Source organism: Archocentrus centrarchus, chromosome 17 (assembly GCF_007364275.1).
Source record: "Archocentrus centrarchus isolate MPI-CPG fArcCen1 chromosome 17, fArcCen1, whole genome shotgun sequence".
Lineage (NCBI taxonomy): Eukaryota > Metazoa > Chordata > Actinopteri > Cichliformes > Cichlidae > Archocentrus > Archocentrus centrarchus.
The window spans coordinates 1,498,627-1,517,506 of record NC_044362.1 but is presented as its reverse complement, the minus strand read 5'-3'; positions in this window follow the sequence as shown (position 1 = coordinate 1,517,506).

Genomic DNA, 18,880 nt, shown 5'->3' with positions numbered 1-18,880 from the left:
TTCAGTAGCGCTAGCTAAGCTGTTTATGTGCCGTGAGCACAACTTACAGACTCGGTCTGGCCCGCTGTGACCCCTGATTATAGTGCTATAAATGATACATTAATTATATGGGTTTGCGTATTTAATCCCTTTGTACCCGATAAGCCCGGTGATGGAGGACACGCCAGTACGATTGTTTCTTATATGTTATTATTCCTCCGTTTAGGCTCAGATTATTTGAGGTTTCATGGAAATGCAAACTTTTCTCTGACGTGTTAAACCTAAAGTAACGAGTCTGTTTGAAAATGTAAGAAGTAGAAAGTACAGATACTTGTGTAAAAATGTAGGGAGTAAAAGTATAAAGTAGTCAGAAAAATAAATACTCAAATAAAAAACAGATACCTGAAAAATGTACTTAAGTACAGTAATGAAGTATTTGTACTTCGTTACTTCCCACCTCTGATTTTAAATAATTTTGAAAGTTAATCTTCAAAAGTACAGAAGCTCTGCTAATGCATATTATTTTATCATCAAACTGAACAAACAGCACGGTCGGCTCTTTTCTTTCAATCATAGGTGAAATTCATCATCAAATCATGCAGACGATCGCATTCCACGAGGCCGGCGACCTTTTTCTCATCTGATCATTAGAATTCTATTGTTTACATTGATCATGTATACCTAGATGACTTACTTTCAACCTCGGACGTGGGCTTGAACCATTTCTGAAGTCCAATCATCTGGTCCGCGTGCCTGACGGCCACTTGTGACGGCTGCTGTTTTCTCTTATTTCTCTTACATGCACGAGAAGCCATGACGTCAGCAGACCATATGAATAGTCACATGGCAGTCGTGAACCAATCAAATGGCTCAGATTGAAAGAATGTAAATATTGCCACGTGGGTCCACATGGTGCTGGAAAAGGAGACGGTGGATGGCGCAATTTTTTTTTTTTTTAGGAAAATTAAAAAGTAGACGGCGCAGAGTGGTGGAGTAGGCGGAAAATGCGCCTGCTGCCGGCATAATTTGAAAGCCCTGTGTTTTGGTAGGGCTGTCCACCCTCTGTAACATACTGTGTGGCCCAGACAAACACAATAAAGGCACATTGAGGTCTTTCTCATTGTGAGGAAATGTTTGCATGCTGACATATAAAACATTTAGTGAGCATAAGTGGCTTGATAGAAGCTGAACAGCTATATTTGACTTTTGACCTTAGACCTGCTGTTCTCCTGTATTGTCCAGATAAACAAGCATCACTGCAAATGAACAGCTGTATTAAAATATCCATATCAGCCCAGCAGGCTGAAATATCCTTGTTTGATAATGATTATGATGGCTCAGTGTTGACACTCACAGAAGTCTGGTGATGATCTTGTGTGTGCATGGTTGTGCACATTATATTCCACATATAATGTGCACAACATGCACATGCAAAAATCACATGGACAAGAAACTGTAGTGAGGCAGATTATTGTAGTAATAATAATAATAATAATAATAATACTGGTATCACTTGAACGCATCAGTGTTGACAGTCACTTCAGCGACTGAAATCACAGAACAGAAAAATGTATTACAGCACCTTTTACATTTTGACCTGTATTTTTACAATGTGTACCTCTATATTTTAAATATAATTGAAAAACTAAACAGTCTGTCATGAAAAATGAACAAATACCATTTGATGATCTGTACCTATGATGAAGTCAATCATAGGTGCAGCCTTTTCAGTCAGTTTGAATTATAAAATGGGGGGGCTGTCAGCTCCACAGACTGCTCCTCGTTTGGGGTGTTAGTTTTAATAATAATACTGTGTAATTATTTTATTTTCTCTCTCTCTCTTACAGAATCCTGAATGCATTTGGTGCTTTGGCTTGTAAGTATAGGAATACATTAATAAATATTTAATATTCAATTCAGTTTTATTTATATACCACCAAATCACAACAGTCGCCTCAAAGCATTTTGTATTGTGAGTAAAGACCCTACAATAATACAGAGAAAACCCAACAGTCAAAATAATTATTCCGGCATAATTTACCATGGCCGGCATATCATGAAATGTACGTCTTGGATTGTTTGAACTGATATTTTAAAATTGCTTTTTAGTGCTGAATAATCACTTCAGCAGTGATTAACGATGTGAATTAAAGTTAATCCTTTATTCATCCCGCAATGTGGGAAATTTACAAAACATTGGATTCTGCTATTAAACCAGAGGTCAGAGGTTAATAAGAGAAAACTACAGCTACTGGAATATTTGTAGGCTACTTTTAAATGATGTGAAATGCAGAACTTTGGCTCTCTTTAACTGCATTTTCGCTTGCATTTGTGGTTTTTGCTAGTTGAGGGGAGTATTCTGGCTTTACTATGGTATCATAGGTTTATATATCATTGATCTTTGCTAGGGTTTTTGACCAGTTAATTTTTTATGTTTTTTTATTGTATTTATTGCTGTTTTAATGACTATTGCATGTTTTGATGATCTGTACAGCACTTTGGGGAACGAAAGTTGTTTTTAATGTGCTATAGAAATAAATTTTGCCTTGCCTTGCACACATTGAAGGGCTTTGAGGATGTGAACTATGCAGATTTGTATGCTTGTTGTCCTCTGGGAAGGGCTGGTGGATTAGTCTGATGATAGCTATAATATTTGCAGATAAAATGCTGATCATTTGAAATGACTGCTTGAACAGGTAAGGGAGCAGCAGAATTCAAGAAATAGAAAAAAGCAGCATTAGAAGCAGTGTCTGCAACAGATTTTATTGTTTTTAACTTCCACCTTCTGTGTAGTGACTGAAAGCTGCTGCCTGCTCTAACATCTGAGTCTCCATGGCAGGAATTTAGTTAATACACCAACAACACACAGCTACATGTACACATCAAAGCTCAGAGTAGCACCTACACACCAACATACAGTCATTTTACATGCTTAACTCTCAGAGTGGGTCACTCCTTACACAGCTGACATGTTATGAAAAGGCAAAAAGTCACATCCTCACAGTTGCATGGTCGGAGAAATAAGGCCAAATTTTCAAGACCAAATATTTTCAAGTCCAAATATTTTCAAGACCAAATTTTCAAGACTCTGGTTACAAGTACCAGTTTTGGATACAAGTTCCATCTCAAGTTACTTTCTCTTCCTATTTGTCTCTCTTATTTTCATCTAACTGATCTTGGCATTAAATATTATTTAAAACAAAGGAAAACAAAAGTTTAATTTGTAAAGAAAAAATTTCAATAATTTAGAAAAACAAAAACCATCAACATTTAATTTCAATACAAGATAATTTTGCTCTTATAAGATATTTTGATATTTTTTACTTTGATAGTTTTGGTTGTCTTGTGAAAATTCAAATAAAAATTGAATACAGCCGTAAGGAGGACCTGCAGTTCTTTGGAGTGGTTCTTTCCTGTCTCAACTCAACTAGACAGTGGAGAAAGCCTGCTGCTGCCAGAAGCCCTCACCTGCCATTCTACTGCTGCACCTGTGCTGCTGACTGAATCTACACGTTAAAATATAACCCAGAGTTTATCCCACATTATTCAGTTTGTTCTTATTAAATTTTTATCAGTTACTTTCTGCTGGTGAGTGAAAGCAGTTGAGAATCAGGACAGAGTAGCTGATACTGAAGTACTGAGAAATATTCTGTTAATAGGGGTGAAATATAAAGTACTTGATATAGCTGCACTGCAGGCTAACAGCTTTATACTGAAGTATTTTAACAAGTACAGATCACCTGTTTTTGGCATAGTACGACAAAAAGGAAACTGATTTATTGAAAAGCTAATTTTGAAATTTTATTTGTTAAACCTTATATCTTACCCTGATCATAGTGATTTTGCATTTGAATTTATACAGAGGCATTTTTTTTTCAGAAAACAGTGAGTGTGACAGTTCAATCTCAGGACTTTTGAAGAAGCTTGGAATTTGTGCTAAAAGAAATTAAAATCTGCATTAAAAGTAAACTTTACACTAGAATCAGTTCTGTGGTTGTATCTGGATTATAGAAATACAGAAATAAGACTAACATTTGTGGTTTTGGAGAGCAACAATGGGAAGGTCAAGCAACAGGTCACGAGCTGCAAAGAAACACTGGCAGACATCAGACATCCAAAAGGCATCAACAAGTGAGCAACAAGGAGAAGTTGGTCCCCAGAAGTGTGCATCAGAAACCGTGTCTCCAAAGTCAGCAGGTGAATGTGTCAAACAGGGAAGTCAATGTTTTTCCTTGCGTGTGCCAGAGGTGACCTACGCTGATGTAAAACGTGATGCTGTGTCTGTAGCAGGACCTCCTCAGAGTCATTTAAAGTACAGAACTCGGAGCAGAACTGCAGTTCGTCATGATGATGATACATGTGTAGCAGGACCTTCTCAGCAACAGCAGGTAAACCAGAGAGTGAAAGACTTGTCAGGTGTACCACAGGTGTCCAACACTGTAAAGAGAGGATGTCACAATGATGTAGCAGGACCATCCTTTGTGAATGTGGGAAATCAGCCTTCAGAAACACATGTCTGTGCATCTCACAGCCAGGCTCATCACAAATATGGTGAATCTAGAAACAGCCAGTGCACGTGTAACTCTAACTTTCCTGGCATTCCTTCATGAGGATGAAAACATAACTACAGCTGACCTGAATCGCGTCCTGGATAAAGGTGATGTGATGTACAATGAGGCCAGGAAAAGGTTTCCCAACAGTATCCATTTGGCAACTGATGAACTCCCAAACATAGTTGATGCTCGCAGGTGTACGTATCATGTGGACATGACACAGCCTTCCAGGTATGGCAAATATGGAGAACCTTTAAAAAAAAAAAGTGGAGATACCTTTTTGATCCTAGAGGCACGACTGAGCTGCTTGTTGTCAGATGTGCAGTATGCATTGTTGATTATGAACTCATTGTGCATCGCAGTGTTCAAATCCAGATCAGGCAGATATGGTTTCTTTGATCCACACTCCAGGACAGCCAGTGGTCTTCCTCTGCCACCAGAGTCACGCAATTGTGGTAAATCTGTGATGTTGAAGTTCACACGTCTGAGTGACATGATCAACAGACTCTTTGTATAAAAAGATGGAGGTACCTCTTTCCCGTGAATACGAGCTGAAGCCTTTGCACTTTTACAGTTTGAGCCCAGTGAACCTGAGTGATGCTGTCCCAGACACAGACTGCACACGTCCAGTTAACACTACTGCTGCACCTGCTCTGTTGGTTGAAGCTGCTGAGGAATCACAGTCATCAACGCTAAAGAGAATCGAACAGAATGCTATTCCTGAGAGCATTTCATCTGCACTGAACACTGAAAACACAGTTGTGAATCAACAAGACATCCAAATCACAGGAGTACCCTCAAACAATGATCTTCAGAATGAACCCGGACTCAGAGGTGAACTGATGAACCCCGAATTCATCTGTCAAGCAACTACTGATGTCACTTTTACATCATGTTTGAGACAACAAGAGGTCATGCTTCCTGAAATTCAAACTGAACCAGAACCATCAGATCAGTTTAGTTGCTCTCAAGCACATGGTGACTCACAGAGTGAATCAATTTCTCACAAGCTAAAAAAATGTAGCAAAAAAAAGATTGATGGTGTCAGAGAAACCACAACAAAGAAGAAAAGAGAATCAAAAAATGAAAGAAAGGCAAAAATATGATACTGATGAAGGTTACAAAACAACAAAAAAAACATATGCAAGCAAGAAATATAAACACAACAGTCAGAAGAAAACCCAGTACACTGCAAACCGCTATCACAAGAATGTAGAAATCAGACAGAAACAAAGAGATTACATTGTTAGACGCTATGCAGAAAATGCAGAATTCAGAGTGAGACAAAGAGACTACATTACTAAACGTTATGGTGAAAATGCAGAATTCAGACAGAGACAAAAACTATTCATGAAACATTACATCACAAAACATTACAGAGAAAGCCCAGAGTTCAGACAGAGGCAGAGATCCTATATTACTAACCGTTACACAGAAAGTCCAGAGTTTCGACAGAGGCAGAGATCTTGTATGACTCAGCGGTATGCACATGACAGAGCATTTAGGATAAGACACAGAGAAACAATGAAACGGATCATGCAAAACAGGTACCATAACAATCTTGCATTTAGAATTATGCATAACATGAGATGTGCCATGAAAATCAAAAGGAAATACAGACGGATAAACAGACAACCAGAAGCAAGTGACAACAGTCTGATCAAAGAGGCCATATCTGTATTCAAGTCTCAAATAAAGGCCGGTCCATCATACCCCTGTACTGTATGTTTCAAGGCTGCATTTCCGAACCAAGTGCAACTCTGTAGAAGGTCAAAGTATGTGAAGAATCCACATATGGTTGCAACATGTTTGACAGGAAAGTTTGTTCATGTGTGTGATGATGCCTGCAGAAATGAACAGTGCAATTTGCCTGATGAGAGAAAGAAAGAGTGGATTTGTCACACCTGCCACAACCATCTTAAAATTGGATGCATGCCGTCACTTTCTGCTGCCAATAAATTGGAGCTTGCTGATATTCCACCTGAACTGTCTGATCTCAACATACTGGAAAGACATCGACTGAGAAGTGATTGTCAAGTGATGAGAGTTAAACTGACAAAGGTCATCAGGTGTTTCAGACAGTAACCTGGTCTAAACTTGTGCAGGCACTCCATAAACTGAAAGAGATTCATCCACAGTATGCAGATGTAAGTATCAGAGACGAAGCTGAGCTATGTGATCCTACACTTCCTGATGATGATGATGAAGAGGATGAGCATGACAGCATGGATGTGGAGGATTACGATGAGGCTGATTTAATGGAAATTGACAGATGTGAACAAAATGCACTGTGTGAAGCTGTAAATGAGCCTGAAAATGAACAGGACATGTTATTGTGTGATGGTCAACAACCACATGAGCAGGTGGGAGATGTTCCAGAGCCAGCAGATGAATCATCTAATGGTGGTTTTGCACTCGAGTCCTGTTTGCAGCCCCCTGATGTGTCTGAGGAGATCTTAAGTTTCAGTGAAGGAATCTACTCTGTTGCACCAGCTGAAAGAAACAGTCCGATAAGCTTTTTCAAAACACCTAAACTGGAGGCCATGGCATTCCCTGTGCAGTTTCCTACAGGCCAAAACACACTGGATGAACAGAGGCTGATTAAAGTATCACCGAGCACCTATTTCAAATCCAGACTTTTCTGTATCGATGAACGTTTTGCCAAAGACACCAACTATTTGTTTTTTGCACAGTTTGTCACTGAAATACTTCTAGCATGACGGTGCAGTTAAGGAAGGCAAAACCAATGACTCGGGATGGACGGAGAATAACCTCAGGTATGTTACAAGATAAACGCGAGGTTGAGAAGCTGGTGAGAAATAAAGATGCAGTGAGATTCATGCAGCCACTGAGAGGAACCCCGGCCTATTGGGAGAAAACAACACGAGATCTCTTAGCCATGATCAGACAGTTGGGAACGCCCACATTCTTTTGCACATTTTCAGCTGCTGAAATGCGTTGGCCTGAAGTGATTGAGGCAATAACCAGACAGCAATGTGAAGAGGTCAACTTTGAAGAACTTGACTGGTCAGCAAAGTGCGACATACTGAGAAGCAATCCTGTGACAACAATGCGCATGTTTGATAAGAGAGTTGAGGCTTTATTCAGAGATTTACTCTTATCTCCTGCAGAGCCACTTGGCAAAGTCATTGACTACTTTTACAGAGTTGAGTTCCAGCACAGAGGAAGCCCACACATACACTGTCTCTTATGGGTAGAAGGCGCTCCTGTGTTTGATGAGAATGATGATCAGACTGCTGTGGATTTTGTAAATAAATACATCACAGCTCAGCTGCCCGATCCACAGACACAACCTGAACTGCACAAGAAAGTAACAGAAGTGCAAAAACACAGTAGGAACCACTCCAAGACATGTTTCAAGAGTTTAAACTCTGGATGCCGTTTTGGTTTCCCAAACCACCCTGCAAGCAGACAATGATCACAAGACCCTGTGACGATGATGAACTGGATGTAGAAACAACAAAGAACAAGCTCAGACCGCTGAACCAGCTGCTGAATGAACCTGAAATTGCTTCCTTCACTCTAGAGCAACTCTTGGCTAGATGTGAATTAACACACACAGAATATGAGCGATACCTGAATATGATGAACTCAAGGAGCACAGTCTTACTAAAGCGGGATCCAAAGGACTGTTGGGTAAATGGTTATAATCCACACCTGCTTGAAGCCTGGAATGCCAATATCGATGTCAGCTACATAGTAGATGCCTATGGCGCCATAATCTATTTGACCAGTTATATCAGTAAAAAAGAAGCAGGCCTCTCTGAGTACCTGAAAACGGTCATTGCAAACTCCAACACCAACAATGTGAATAAGTGTGATGAGATGAGAGCAGTCATGCAGGCATACTCGAAGAAGCAAGAGGTCAGCACTCAGGAATGTGTTGCTCGTGCATGTGGTCTTCACATGAAGCAGTGTTCACGTGCTGTAATATTCATACCTACTGATGATAACCCTGTGAAAATGAGTCGGCCTTTGTCGGTCCTAGAGAACACAACAGCAGAATGTTCCAACATTTGGATGACATCTTTGAGTGATGAGTACAAATCCAGACCTGAAACTCCAGAGTATGAGGACATGTGCCTGGCAGACTTTGTGGCTACTTGCAGAATTGTTTATGGTCAACAGAAAAAAGGTAAAGATGTTTTGCCCCTCCTCAATGAGATGGGATTTGTGCAAAGGCGTAAAAACAATAAGCCTGCTGTCATCAGATTTCACCGCTGCTCACAAGAAAAACATCCAGAGCAATATTACAGAAGACTGCTGAAACTCTACCTTTCTCATCGTTCAGATCACCAACTGAAGAGACCATCTTTGCCAACCTATGAGTCTTTCTACAGTGCCGGTTATGTACAGCTACAAGGTGCAGACCGCCCTGAGTATGTGCAACACATTGTGAAAAGAAACAGAGAGAAATATGAGAAAAACAGTGAAGATATTGAGAACGCAATTGAAGAGTTTGAACAGAACAGAGAGGTGATTGATGAATGGTGTAATCTCGCACCTGAATCTGAAGCAGTGACTTTGCCAGTTCTTGACCAACAGCAGGAACTAGACAATGACAATGAACAGGAAGATGTCCCCGACTACAGTCGTCAGGCTGATGCTGGAACAGAAGTCCGAGCTATCAGAGAACCCCCCGCATTTGATTCCAGAGTCTTACGCCACATGTTACAGAATCTGAATCAGAAGCAGGCCTGTGTGTTTTATGCAGTTCGAGACTGGTGCATTAACCCCTTAACTGGCAGCAAATAAAATCACCTGAAACAACTACATAACACCCTCTGGTTATTATTGGCTCTGAACAACCCATTTCATAGCCTATTAATCGGCTGCGTCTGGTCCGCGGGCCGAATGAAGTGCATTTATATGGCAGGCTAGACCCGCCCATTTTGACTGACACCTCATTCGGCCAATCATGTTAAGAAATGGGTTTCCCAGAGCCAATAATACTCAGAGGGCGTCACGTAGCTTTGTCAGGTGATTTGGTGCAGCCAGTTACATGATTGGCCGAATGACGTGTCAATAAAAATGGGAGGGTCTAGCCTGCCATATAAAAGGGACTACAAACGGCCCGTCACCGGGCCCTTGCCAGTTAAGGGGTTAAAAGAGTGTGTGGTCTAAATCCAGAACAGTTTTTCTTTTATGTTAATGGTGGTGCTGGAACAGGAAAATCCCATCTGATCAAATGCATCTACTCAGAAGCGTCTAAGATACTGAGCAAAGTGCCGAGACATGCAGAGGAGACCGACATATCGAACCCCACTGTGCTGTTAACTGCCTTCACTGGGACAGCCGCATTTAATATCTGTGGAACAACACTGCACTCTCTTCTCAAGCTGCCTCGAAGCTTAAAACCTCCCATTCACGGCCTCGGCAACCAGCTGGATGAAGTCCGATCAGAACTGTTGAATGCTGAAATAATCATCATTGATGAAGTGTCTATGGTGTCAAGAAACCTCTTTGCCTATGTAGATGCTAGACTCAAGCAGATCAAAGGGAGTCACAGACCGTTTGGAGGCATGTCAGTCATTGCTTTGGAGACTTCTATCAGCTACCACCAGTGGGACAGTCTAACCCTCTATGTGTGCATGACCCATCAGAGATTGACCTGTGGCGAGAGCATTTTCAGATGATCACACTGACTGAGATTATGCATCAGAAAGATGATGTTGCCTTTGCAGAGATGCTGAACAGGATCCGTGTGAAAGGAAAGTTGGATCAGCTTTCTGAAGAAGACAAAGATTTGTTGTCACAGACCGTAACTGAACCGGCCCATTGTCCAAATGATGCATTGCGCAATTTTGCAACTAATAAGCAAGTGGATGAACACAACTCTGCCACACTGACTCTGCTACATTCTAACATCATTGACATCAATGCAGATGACTACAGAAAGGATCCGAGAACTGGCAAAATGGCACGACAAGACAGCCCGTTCAAAGGCAATAAAAACGAGTTACCCGACACACTGAAGGTTGCAGAGGGAGCGCGTGTCATGCTCACCAGAAACATTGACATTCAAAGTGGTTTGGTTAATGGAGCTTTTGGAAAACTACTCAGAGTAGTATATTATGAAAATGATGCTCGACACGTCTTCAAGCTTGGTATTAAGATGAACAACGAAACACCTGGTAAGGATAACAGAGCACCAGGAGACCCTGACAACCTAGTGTACATCGAAAGATCTGAGGAGAACCTGAAGCAGAAAGGAGTGGTACGCAGATGTTACAGGTCCCAAGTGTCAGGATTACTGCAACAGTGATGTGCGCAATCTGAAAACAATAGAATAGGAGAGAGCGATGACGACCAGAGCACTGCTGTTCACATCCAGACTGCGTCTTTTATTTGTTATAACCAACAAACCTTTCAATGTACAACATAAACGCATTACTGTTCTTTATAAACTTTGTTTATCTTACACACAAGTAATACTTAACTCCAACACACTTCCTTTGTCATCTCTTCACATCACCAACTGTCATTTAGATGGAGACAACTAAGGCACAGTGTATTACACAGGATAAATCAACTGGTTTTAAACTTAATTGCATTTAGCTGCACATTAACTGGTTTAAGCATCAAAATGTACTCTAAATTTAACCCTTTGAATTCTCATGCTTAAAGTACAAAGAACAATTTCTCTCTCAATAAATTCAGTTTAGCTTACTTTGCTTTCAAACTCTGTTACTTTATGAATCACAAATTAACACACTGAATATTATTCAAGCCAAAGAAAAACAAAACTCCTAAAACCGGAGTTGTTAAAATATCGCGGTCTTTCATTCACCTAATCCCGCGAGACTTCCCCAGCGCGGACTAGCATTCTGCTGATCTAAACCTCGGCTGACTAAACTTGCCAACATAAGCAGAAAAGTGCACAAAACTCTATCACAGTGTCATCTCCTGATAAAGCAAGAGGTAAGTACCTTACAGAATAGTTTCGGTGTAGTTTTACCGTGCACTGACCTGAAAACAATAGAATAGGAGAGAGCGATGACGACCAGAGCACTGCTGTTCACATCCAGACTGCGTCTGAGGCAGGCAGGAGGTCCACCCCCAGACCAATCCAGCGCAATGCCCACTAAACAAGGGTTCCGCTTCGCCACCATTTCTCTCCCATCCACATTAGTACAGAACTCAATACAGGCAGATTAATACGCCAAAATGCATACAAAATATAATTTGTTCATTTGTTTTCTCTGAAGACAGTATAAATTGCATATGAAAAATATTTCAATGTTACAAAACCCAAAATAATGTGGTGACCTTTTTAGGAGCACCACACGCTCCCCAACATAAAAGGTGGCTCCCGACACTTTTAAAGTCAGAACTCCTCATTTATAACATGTTAATTACTTGGCTATTACCACAATAACCTTACTCAAAGAGTCTTTACCTTCAGTACACACATTTCAGTAAACACACTCAGAAGGCATTACAAAAAGGTATTGTCACTGCATAAGGTACAGTCTGATGAGGAGCATAAAGATGTCCTTGTACGGGTCGCATTACCCAAACTGGCAAAGTTTGTAACCCACACAGTCCAACATGACCTATGACTCTCTGTGGCTGGTAAGAAGGCTGGCCCATACTGCTGTAGGTAAGTGTCTGAGGTGGTCTCCTTGTCCTTGAAGAAATCCTTAGGGACCCCTCCTGAGCTGGCACTTGCTCCACCTGCTCAGGACCATCTTCAAGCTCAACCTGTTCAGCATCTCTTTCAAGTCCTTGTTCTCTTTGTCCATTGTCATTTTCAAAGTCTTGGACCAGTTCAGTTTCATCCAGGCATTGATGCTCCATGGGAACATTTTCGTTTGCAGTGTCCAGTTGCGAGTGTCTCTCTTGTCCCACAGGTGTGAAAACCTGGCCTGGTTCTGGATCAATTTGAGCAGCTGGTCTGTGTGGCCCAGTTGCTACTGGGACTCTGAGCCAATACTGTACTTCTGAGTCACTTTCAGAGTCTGAGGTGCCACTGTTCCTGTCACTTTGATTTTGATTGACTCTGTAACCTTTGGCTCTGCTTTTAATGGGCCGTTTACCTTCACCGGGATCAACGGTTACAGGTCAGTCATTCACTTGGTGGAGGAGATTTCTGTGGAGCACCCTTGTTTTCTGTGCATTGTTCTCAGGATATACCTTGTAGATGGGGCTGTCATTAATATGCTCTTCGACAATGTACACAGTTTGCTCCCAATATGACCTGAGTTTCCCAGGTCCGCCTCTTTCCCCTAGGTTGCAAACTAACACTCTGTCCCCAGGCTCTAAGACCACTCCTCTCACCTGTTGGTCGTAGTGTCTTTTTTCTTGAGCACTCGATTGCTGACTGTTGTTTGTAGCAATACGATAAGCCTCCTTCATCCTCCTTGCAAATTTTTGCACATATCCATGTGGTGTTTCACTGTCCTTCTCCGCATTGAGTCCAAACAGGAGGTCCACGGGTAAGCGAGGGTGTCGGCCAAACATTAAGAAATGTGGGGAGAACCCTGTGGCCTCGTGTTTCGTGTAATTATATGCATGGACAACTTGGGGCAAAAAGTCATTCCAGTTGTTCTTTTCCATCTCCTCAAGAGCTCTCAACATTTGCAACAGGGTGCGATTAAATTGCTCGGCTGGGTTTCCCTGTGGGTGGTATGGTGTGGTACGAGATTGACTGACACCTGACAATTGCTGCAGACCCCTGAACAGCGAGTTTTCAAATTCGCGACCCTGGTCGTGGTGTAGCCTAGCAGGGTAACCGAAGCGAGGAATGAAATCACTATATAGTTTCTCCGCAGCTGTTTTTGCTGACTTGTTTCTGGTTGGCCACGCCTGCGCGAAGCGCGTGAAATGGTCAACCGCAACAAGTATGTACTCGTAACCACCTCGGCTCTTTTCTAAATGTATATAGTCGATGGACACCAGCTCCATGGGTGCACTGGAATTAATGCTCCCCATGGGCGCCCTCACATGTAGAGTGGGTTTTTTTTTGTTTTATACAAGGACACTGTCTTGTTACATACGCCTCAATGTCCTTTTTCATAAAGGGCCAGTAGAAGCGATCTCGGGCTAGGCTGATAACTCGTTCAGCACCGAGATGGCCCATGTCCCCATGCAGGTGTTTTAACACCAGGGACCTGTACTCTGCAGGTAGCACAAGCTGTTGTCTGCCCCCAGCTTCCCTGTACAGTAGATTATTTTCAATCTTCAGCTTTCCCCATTCGCGCATGAGTCTCCTCACTAACCCACCTGCATTTTCCCTGTCTTTTTCGGTTAGTGTTGTTTTTGTCCCCTTCAATCTGAGTAGTTCTTTTATTGTCACGTCTTGTCTTTGTGCCCTTACTAACTCTTCGTGGCTGATGTTGTGCAAGGCTGATTTGTCTGCTCTAGTGTCTTGAGCCAGATTTAGGGCAGCTACATAGGCAACATCACTTGTCTTTGCAGCCTCACTCCCTTCCCATGTTGCACAGACAATGTCTCGGCTGAGCTCCTCTGTACACTCCCCTACATAACTATTGATGTCTAGAGGGAGGCGTGACAAAGTGTCAGCGTCCACATTGACTCTACCAGGCCGGTACTTGATGTTGAACCTGAAATCGGCCAGCTCTCCTACCCATCTATGGCCCGTCGCGTTCAACTTCGCTGTGCTCATCACGTACGTCAGGGGATTATTGTCCGTATACACTGTGAACTCTGGGGCATAGAACAAATAATCCCTGAACCTTTCGCATATGGCCCATTTAAGAGCCAAGAACTCTAACTTGCCGGAATGTAAACAATAGTTTTTTTCAGCTGGGGTCAGAGTTCTTGAGCCCTATGCGATGACTCTTAATTTCCCCCCCTGCCTCTGATATAACCTTTGTCACAGGCGTCAGTGTGTAAAACAAATGGCAGTTCAAAGTCACGGTACGCGAGCACCGGGGAATCGGAGAGAATGTCAACAAGCTGCTTCAGGACGTGGTCATGCTCACCTGTCCAGCAGATGGGAGTCTTTGAGGGCAACTGAGCATTTTGTTTTTGTTTGGGCTTCATCTGTGTGTTTTCAGGAACTCCGTTGACTTGTAGGAGGCCATACAAGGGTTTGGCAATCCTGGAAAAATTTTGAATGTAGGCCCGATAATAACTCAAGAACCCAAGCAGTTTTCTTAACTCACCCACACTTGTTGGTTTCTTCTGACTGAGTGACTTGACAGCTTCATAGTCCTTTGGATCGACTCGCACTCCCTTTTCTGAAACTAGTCTACCCACATATCTGACCTCCGCTTTGAAAAGCTCACACTTGGTTGGGCGTAGCTTGACCCCATGTTGTTGGAGAGCTCGGAGAACTTTGCGCACCGCCTCCACGTGTTCAGTGAAACTTTTCGAATAGCAAAGGATGTCATCCAGATATGGGATGCAACAGTCGTCACGCAGGGTGTTCAGCATCTCCTCCATACTGCGTTGGAAGGCAGCAGGGGTGTTACTGAGGCCAAAGGGGATCCTCACCCACTCATATAGTCCCCAGGGTGAGATGAAGGCAGTCATATGGCGAGACCCCTCCGCCATTTACCCCTGGTGATAAGCCTTACCCTGGTCCAGGATGCTGAACCAGCTGTGGCCGCCCAGCGTATCCAAGAGATCTCGGATGCGTGGAAGTGGGTGGCGGTCGGGCACGGTTTTCTGATTTAACAGTCTATAATCAATACAAAGTCTCAGCGTGCCATGTAGTATGTGCTTCCTTACACATACTACAGGCACAGCAAAGGGTGACTTTGACTTGACTATCCAACCTTTAGCCAGCAAGTCCTGGATGTACTCTTTCACCTCTTTGTACAATGGCTTGGGGATGGCTGTGTATGTGTGTTGGACTGGAATGTCATCTTTCAGGTTGATGGTCATATTCAAACTTGGAATGTCCCCAATGTCACCATCATCTCGGGCAAAAGCATTTGACTCAAACAACATTTGCTTTACCTCCTTTTGCTGCTCTGGTGTTAGGTGACTAATGTCCACGGGGGGGTGCCAGCGAGCTGTGTTGGATGGCTCCTGGTCTTGCCTGGACTGGGGCACAGAGTCAACAATAGGGGTGGAGATTGGTGCTGTTTCACAAAAGTCTCTGGGGGTGTCTGTCTCAACTATTTTTGCTATGGGCTCAATAGAACCCAAAACTGTTGAGCTGGGTAGAGTCACGTTCTGGCAGGAATAGTTTGACACAGGTATTTTAACATATGGCCTGTCTGTCTTTTCTATCTGTAAAAGTCCTGCCCCAATGCTAAGTTGTTCTAGATGGACATCATGTAGCACAGGCTCAAACAACACAAGCGACTCTGTAGCGCTAATACTCTCTGGGACCCTACACTTAATGTAAGCCACCTGCCCAGGGTAGACCGTCCCCCCTTTCTGGCCCACCTTCACGGTAGCCGATTCATCTACAGGACGTTTTTGAGCCTGGATGAAGCTTACTAAAGTGCTTACAGCAGCAGTGTCGATCCCCATAGCCCTGCCTATAAGCTCAATAAGTTTGCAGTTCCCCCCATTGCCTTTAATAAACTCATGAATCACGTTAAAGCCTACTATGGGTCTCTCGTTCTTGAGGCGACTCACAAGGAAGGGCACACGTATAGATAGGTCTGGGTCGTTGTTCCCCTCTAAGTTGACTACAACCTCCATCCACCCATCATAGGGTATGGAGTCTCCTGTGACTGCTTTCACATTAAGATCATCATCAATGAGTTTGCTTAAGGGTCTAACCTGTTGTCCGGGCAAATATTTATTTAGCCATGCATGGTCTAAAAGACTTACCCCCGCCCCTGTGTCTAAAACTACTGTTACTAGGTAAACTGCCATCATACATTTGAGAAGGGACTGGCTACCTACTAAGGGAGCTACTAAGCCATGTGATGTTTCTTTGTCACCTGCTTCTTGTGAACATGCAGCACCCATCTCCCTGCCAGTCTTGATTTTGGACTTTTTCTTTGAGTGGGACTGTTGAGGTTTGCCGATCAGGGGTGGTCCCTTTGCCCTGACCGCCTCCAGTTTCCCGACGGCTTGGTTCGCTTCAGGCACCCGACAGCACGGTGCCCTTCTTCCCCACAAACAAAGCAGTGGTCACAGCTCGGATTTGCCAAAAAAAATAGGAACTTATTGAAGCAATACAACTATTTTGGACCACGCGGGTTACTCCGGACTTCTATAACCGAATTATTACTGGCTTGCACAAAGTTCTGCGGCTTATAGTTAAGAAGAAGGGGGGGCAGAGTGGAAAATAAAACCGTTTGATAAATGACATACTGTACACATATTTTGCTGAAACATACTGATTATAAGGGCTGTCAGAATGTCTTGGTGCCACTTTGGAAAATGTTTGTGTATTGTATTGCATGTACAAACATTTTCATGTAAAATAAAAACCATGTTACCGTGACAACGTGCGTTTTGGTCATGATAATCTTCACTCAAAGTCAAAACAAGCACAATTTACACTACCCAACATTTTGAAATTGATTGTGTAGTGTGAAACACAGCAAAACCAAAAGACATGATGAAGCAAATGCACTCCTAACCCAGATCTTAATTGTAATTAAACTTTTTAGTAATCACTACTCATTCTTTCATGTTTGGCAAAAATGTTGTCCCATTACGAAATAAAAGTAGTTAACTATACTTTTCCACTAAAATATGGAGTGTAATGAACTCATTAAGCAGAGATTACTGAAGATATTATGTTTTTGAAGTGAACCGCAGCAAGTTCAATGGCTCTAGACTGTTCAATGCATGTTATAAGAGACATCAATGTCCAGCCACGTGTTGCATTCAATACAAGTTGAACATCAAAAGGGTAATTAATTATATCAGAGGAAATGGTATTACTTATATTAACAACAACAAACCTCCTGGTGGCTGTAGCTCAGGAGGTAGAGCAGGTCACCTTGTAGTTCTGTTGTGTTGGTTAAGTGTTCCCTTAATATTTTTGAGCAGTATATTTTACAGTATATCAGACAGACCTCTGAAACACAGAATGTAAGAGCAAAGACTTTAATATGTATTGTATACAGAAATTGTTGCCGTTTACATATAGTGACCTTCACTCTCAAGACGCTGTGGATGACAAAAAGGAATCCAGCTCGTCGTCATACACAGAATCAGGGGCGTGGTGGCCATCGGGAGGTTTCGCCAACCGGCCGGTCATTCCCAGGCCAAACCGGCTGGTGATCAGAATTAATATTCAATTTTTTTACCCAATTTTGCTGGCGATGCAGCGCTCACAGCCTGTCCGAGGTCCCGGGCTGAACTTCAAGCTCAGCCCGTCCCTCTAGACAAGACTTACTGCTCCACTATAATGACCGCTTTAATCTCATCTTTCTATTGTTTTTAATGGACAGTTCCACTTACAGTTACAACACAGCCTAGCAATCAACAGGCATATTGTATTGATGCTTAATCCCAGCGCTCTCTGTCACCCTTGGCCTTTTGTACCGGGGCCACACCAGGGCGGCTGCTCCCGGTCAGTGTGAAATCCGATTTGCATGACAGCTTTGAGTAAACACTGCTTCCAGGTGGCCACTGGCAGTCATGGGTACTGTAGTTCCTTCATTAATTCATCGTTAGTTAAATTTCTATCCTTATGACGTAAAAAAATACAGTCATAAGTCTGTTGTTTTTGTAACCAAACCGATAAGCTTTGATTATGAAAAAAACTGACCTGGAGAAGACAGTGTGTGACACTTCGTGCCCTGGTTCTGTTCACCTGAGCCATAGTACAAAGCCCGAGTAATACAGATTAGTACAGTACAGACTCACGCTGTACTGTTGCGCATTGTGTAATCTTAATATTATTATTTTTATAGAATAAAGACGACAGTAACAATACTGTGAGCATTCACAGTATTGTTACTGTGTAGGGTCTTTACCCACAATACAAAGCGCCTTGAGGCAACTGTTTGTTGTGATTTGGTGCAATATAAATAAAATTGAATTGAATTGAATTGAATTGAAAACTTACAGAGCTATTCTTGGAAAAACAAATATGTTTGGTACACCAGAGCATGACAGGCTTTAAAAAAAACCCCCCAAAAAACATGAGGTGCGGCAGCCTGGCGTGGTGGTTAGCACCGCTGCTATCTAGAAGGCCTCGGTTCAATTCCACCTTGACCTGTACAGGGTGTACCCTGCCTCTTGCCCAATGTCAGCTGAGATAGGCTCCAGCCCCCCTGTGACCCTGAACAGGATAAGCAGAAGTGAATGGATGGATGAGCAGGACAAAATTCACAGACTAGAATAATTATTTGATGATCAACTGCATCAATGTGTAACTGAGCGAACAACAGCAGACAAACACACTCTTTATCAGAGCTGTGAGAGGAAGGAGGAGA